Genomic DNA, 6,000 nt, shown 5'->3' on the forward strand with positions numbered 1-6,000 from the left:
AGCAATAAACGATGTCCCCTTCCAAGACAGCAGGGTTCAAACCGTGCAGGCACTGTCTCAAACAGATGTCTGTGACAAACCATCACAGAGTATAGCTGTGGTACCTGGGCTGGGAACCCAACTACGGGTCCTCAAAACGCTGTCCCAGATGAATCTGAAGGCCATCTGGGAAAGCAAGGCAAAGCTTTACATTGCTGAACATTGGAAGACCTGATGCTGTGACAGGTTGAGGTCTAAAGAAAAATTCTGCTCCCGCTTCAGACATTTGTCACGGTTGAAAGCTGCAGGTAAGTTCAAAAAGAGGCATAATACATCAAAGCTGGGAATCTTCTGATTCCTGCTACTCTGGAACTCCAAAGAGGGTATAAACGTGCCTCTTGGTCTTGCTACCAATTCCCATTTGAGAAGATTCTGAGCTTGGTCCAAAAGAATCCTGAATTTTCAGGTCTGCCAGTGACTATGTAGACTCCTTTTTCGCTCCTACCTGTTGAGCCAGCTGCCACTTTTGTTTCCGCTGTTGATGGAGCTAGTACCGCGCCTCTGACCCGGCGCTCGCCATTGCCTGCCTCTGATCCAGCGGGCTATAGGAAATATGTCATAAGCTACGCTACCCAACTCCACAATATACACTATTAATCACTAATCAATCATTAGGCCCATAAATCTAACATGACATATTTTGACCAACTGGACCATGTGACCTAATTAGCCCATAAATAAATAAATATACATTTATATACAACCGCGGTAAATGAAATCATCACACTTTAAAAACCCTACAAACTAATTAAGCCACTGTGGCGATAAATCTAGCTAATGGTAACCTAAACTTATGAAATGACAAGACCAACTTGTTTCCAAAGTAAGATTTTTATTAGCTACTCATTTGGAAATTGTATTAAAGATTTTATTAAAGCATTTTTATTTGAATCATTGCAAATGGTTATGACAGTTTTATTATGAATCAAAATATTATTGCAAAATGGAAATTATCAGTTTGGCATTTTCAAAACCTAAGTCCCTAACTAATGCTAACTATAATAAAGAATTAAAGAAAAAAGTCTTTGAAGGCCCTTACGTGCTCCAAGGAATGTCCGACAGCACAACGCCCTCATCAAAAGGTCCGCAAGAAAAAGCATAACTCTTCCACGGGGCAAGAGTTTTTATACCTTTCTACGCTAAGCTGATCTAAGAAATTGTATTTTTCTCTGCTGAAATCGGAGTCCCATTGGTCCAAAAGTGACAGGCGACGTGTCACCACATTTTAGAATCACAGTTCCGTCACGTTCTTAGAGACAATTGTCTCTAGTTTTCGAACAACGCAGCTTCTTCCAGTTCGCAACATTCTATACAAGTAAAGTTTTTGGCTTCCTCGGATACGTGGTTGTTTCAAGCCTTTTTGCCGGTTCCTGGCCTTGGCCTTGCTCGACCAAGAGACTGTCAGCTCAGCACGACAAATTTGCTTCAGGACAGGAGGATAACGCTGCCAAAATGGACTCACTCTGGCTCCAAGCAGATTTTTGCAAGCATGGAAATTCACTAGGCCCAAAACCTTTTTCATTAACTATCATATAAACAAACACAAAAGAATAATTAATGCGAGTAATATAGTTTGTTCTGTTGCCACCCTCCATTGCTATTGATTAACCCATTAGTCTAAATTACCTAGCTGTAATGCACAAATAAAGCAGCATTTTATATCTACCATTCTTCATTTAATCCGGCAGGGTTCTTTATGCACCTATAGATAATAGAGTGACACCACATAGACAGGGAAGCAAAATAAGCACATGCCATTTATTCTAAACAGCTGCAGTTAATTTTTGACATGACAATAGACACGATTAATTTATTATTTTTCACGAACAAGGAAATGCAACATAATGCACATTTATAAGCACACACATTAGTTTCCCGCGTGTTCTGTGTAGATACAACTTTAAACTAAGTTGAATTAATACACATACAGCACAATTGTTAGCCTTGTTATTTTTATTTATGGAAGTGTGACTTCACGAGTTGAAATGAAATACATTTCTGAATCTCGCTCCATCAACTCCCTCATCTGGTGATTCCCAAATCACCACACCACACCCAAAAATTTTGCAAATTTTATCTTAAACGAAAATGGTTCAATTTCACTATGTTAGTATTTTCTAAAGACTTGTTTCAGCAAAATCCTTGCAACTGTCATATTGAGCTCTGCGTAACTCCTCAAGCTCTACCTCCCTCTCTTGCTCCTTCTTGATTTTGTAAATTCTCTTCTTTTCCCTCATGTGCTTCTTTCTCTTGTGTAACATGCAACTGATCTTTGTCAAAACTATCACAAAAATTATCACAAACAAAGGTGTTAGAATCTTGCCAACAACCGAACCACCCATTTCTTGAAACCAGGTTTTGATAGCTTGGAATCTTTTTGAAAGACGTTCTGAAAAATCATCCTCTTCTAAAGGGACTATTTCTGAGTGCATCTCTGTGATGTTTCTAATGTACATTTCAATATTCTTACTTTCATCAGGGATGTAAGTACAGCAATGCTGTACATGTAAAATGCCACAGACTCCTCCCTCTTTTGCTAGGAGTATGTCTAAAGCAAGGTGATTTTGCATCACCATCGATCTGACCGCAATGACCTCAACATCCACCAACTGGAAACCACCCGCTGTGTCAGTGGACAATCTGTCAACAATTGTGGACAATTTTCTGATTCTTCCTGCATTCAGGGTTATACCTACTAAAGGTATCACTGCTTCAAAGATGTCTCCCAAAATTTCTGAAAAACTTTCTCTTTTAAACCTGTTTGCATGGCTACTGATTTCAAATGAACCTTCTGCATTTCTGTCAACATGAAAAATCTTTGGAAAAACAAGTCCAACAAAACATGTCCCATACCAATGGTCCGGGAGATTATAATAAGCTTTATCTCTGCAGACAAAATAGATCCCAGGGAAAATTGGATCTCTGCCACCTTTGAATCCCCAACCCCCCATGATTTGGTAAGTGTCCTCACAATTGCTAGCTCCTACAAAGTAATTATCAAATAGAGTATTATCTCTCCTAATGCAAAGCTTGCCACTGATTGGTTTGTCTATGTGAATTGCAACATTATCAAAAGATTTGCCATTTAGCCTTTCAGCCTCCTTCTGCCAGAACTTCGATTTGGTCTGTTTGACCATCTCGTTTCTTTTATAAATTGCCCTTCTCTCCTCAACAAGATTCAGGAAAGTTTTTTCCTCAGCTCTCAATTTGCAGGTTGTTATTTCTGTATGCGTACTCATAAGTAAGTTCATTAGTTACTAAAAAGAATTCCCTCATCTGTTTAGCTTTCTTATGTTTATTTAAAGCATCCTCAATCTTCAAATTTGCAAAAATTTCGTCGTAATTTGAATAATAGTACTCTAAACGACCAGTTTGGTAAAATAAACTAGCTATCACACTGCAGGTTATGCCATAAGTAAGAGGAAGCATATTGTATGTCACTCCCTCAGAGACAGAAGCAGGCAACTTTACACAGATGTAGCAATCTTTGACACTCATGACCTTAACATATTCTCCCAAAAGCCTTGAAAATGTATTGCTTGAAAAATCACCAACAGACCTATCCTGATGAATATCTGGTCTGTGATCAATAATCTTATTAGCTTTGTGTGTTGCACTATGTTTGTCTTGTCTAACTGAAGCCTTGCTTGTCATATTGACCTTGTACCTCTCCTTATCGATCCCGAAAGGAAAGATGACAGCTAAAACTAACCAGAGCAGAATTAATATGAGCATACACATCAGTCATCTTACAGCATTTTTTGAAAATGGAACATTTTGAAGTACCACGCGTCAAAACAAAAGGCATTTTTTTTCTTTTTTCAAGAAACCTTATTTATAAAGAGAAAACAAAATTTTTCAAAAATTTCAAAAATACCTAAACACCCCCTTTTAAAATTATTATATATATATTTTTTTTAAGACCCTCTAACAATCTTTCTTCGACCTTGCGTCACAAGTTATTCTCCAACTAAATACAATTTCTTCGACCTTGTGTCACCTAACACAATTTCTTCAGCCTTATGCCAAGAACAGAAACCTAAACTTAATCCTAAACTCTAACAGGTTAGTACTTCAATCGTTGTCACTATTGTCCTCAATCTCTTCCTGACTGCTACTGTTTATCTCAATTACAGGTGGGATTATTATATAAGCCCACTCAGGAGACTTGTATTTTTGATTCGGTCTCAAAACTCTTTTTGTTTTTCTAGAAATCACTTCTATTTTCTTTCCTCTCTCTGCTTTCCTTTCAGGATCCTCCTGACTCGTTATTTCATTCACCTGCTCTTTAGATCTCTTCACTACCTGACTCTCAACCCTCCGTTTTCAGTTGGCCAGGTCTCTCCTTTTCTCAAGATTTTTCTTTTTGGCTCAGTCACATTAGATTCTGTTTTCCACGATCTTTTCTTCACTCTTTCCCTCTGACGCTCTTCATCACTCTCTCCAGAATCACTGTCAGAAATTTCTATTCTTGACTCAGGATTTTTTCTAATCGGCAGTCTCACTCCGTTAGGAACAGCACTTTTTCTCCCATCACTGGTACTCGGTAATTCGTCCTCCTCCACTTCTTCAATCGCCTTTAACTTCCCAGTTCCGGATTTCTCGTTCCTTCTTTCAGAGCTGGTTTCCTGCTTTCGATACTCTCCTGGTCTTGCTTCTGAACTTGATCAGATTTTTCTGATTCTTCTGTTTCTTTTCTTCTATCTTGATCACGTTCTTTTGCCCCTCTCACTTATTTGTCAGCTTCTTCTGCTGATTCCTTGTTTAACAGATTCTTTTCATCTTCAGAATCTATTTCAATAATTTTCAAGTCTTTTCCAATCAACTCTCCATTTACAGATGATTTTTCCAGATGTCGACCCCTCTGTCGATCTTCCGAATCTGGATTTCTTTCAGCTTCTTCTTCAGAATCTGAATCGTCTGTTGTCTCACTTTCTTCATCTGAGTTTTCAGGTATAGGTATCGGAATACTGTGACTGGGATGAATCCACCTTTTCAATCCTCTACACTTCACTGCATTTGTTGTCACGAGAATCACCTGCCTTGGTTTCTGCCACCTCGGAACCAAGCAGTTTCTTCTTCGATGAACTTTTGTTCTGACCCAATCTCCAGGTCTCAGATCATGTGTCTGCACTTTATCTTTAGATTGTACTTCAGTTCCCACCTTATTAGACACAGAAGTTACCACGTCAGACAGCCGTTTGCAATACTCCAAAATCGCACTGTCATTAATACTTAACAGTTTTCCTACTGGTACAAAAGCTTGTCTCATGATTCTGCCCATAAGTATCTCATGAGGACTCAGACCTGTCTTTTTATCTGGTGTACTTCTTAAAGTCATCAGAACAAGTGGAAGAGCATCTGTCCACTTTATGCCAGTATCAAGACACATTTTTCCAATTGTTTTTTATCGTTCCATTAATCTGCTCATCTACCCCAGATGCCTCTGGTCTGTATGCACAATGTATTTTCTGCTCAATGTGTAATGCTTCACAGATCAATTTCATCAAATTGTTATCAAAATGTCCCCCTCCATCACTCTCAATAGTGACAGGGAAACCGTACCTAGGTATTATTTCTCGCAGAAGCAACTTTGCCACTGTAATTGAATCACTGTGACGTGTAGGAAATGCTTCTACCCATCTTGAAAACAGACACACAATCCCCAGAACATATTTCAAACAGTTATGTCTCGGCATTTCAATGAAATCCATCTGAAGTCTGGTGAAAGGACCACCCTCCCGACCTATAATTCCTGTTCCCACAACTGATTTCCTGTTTGGGTTCATTTGTTGACAAGTCAAACACCTCTGACAAAGAGACTCTGCAATTGTTCTAAATTTGGTATTAAACCACGTCTCTTTGAAAAGTCTGTTCATAGAATCTCTTCCAATATGACCAGGGCCATGATACATTCTGGCCATGTCAGCAATCATGCAATTTGGTAAAACTACCCTGCCA

The sequence above is a fragment of the Lissotriton helveticus genome, chromosome 2_1 (assembly GCF_964261635.1).
Source record: "Lissotriton helveticus chromosome 2_1, aLisHel1.1, whole genome shotgun sequence".
NCBI lineage: Eukaryota > Metazoa > Chordata > Amphibia > Caudata > Salamandridae > Lissotriton > Lissotriton helveticus.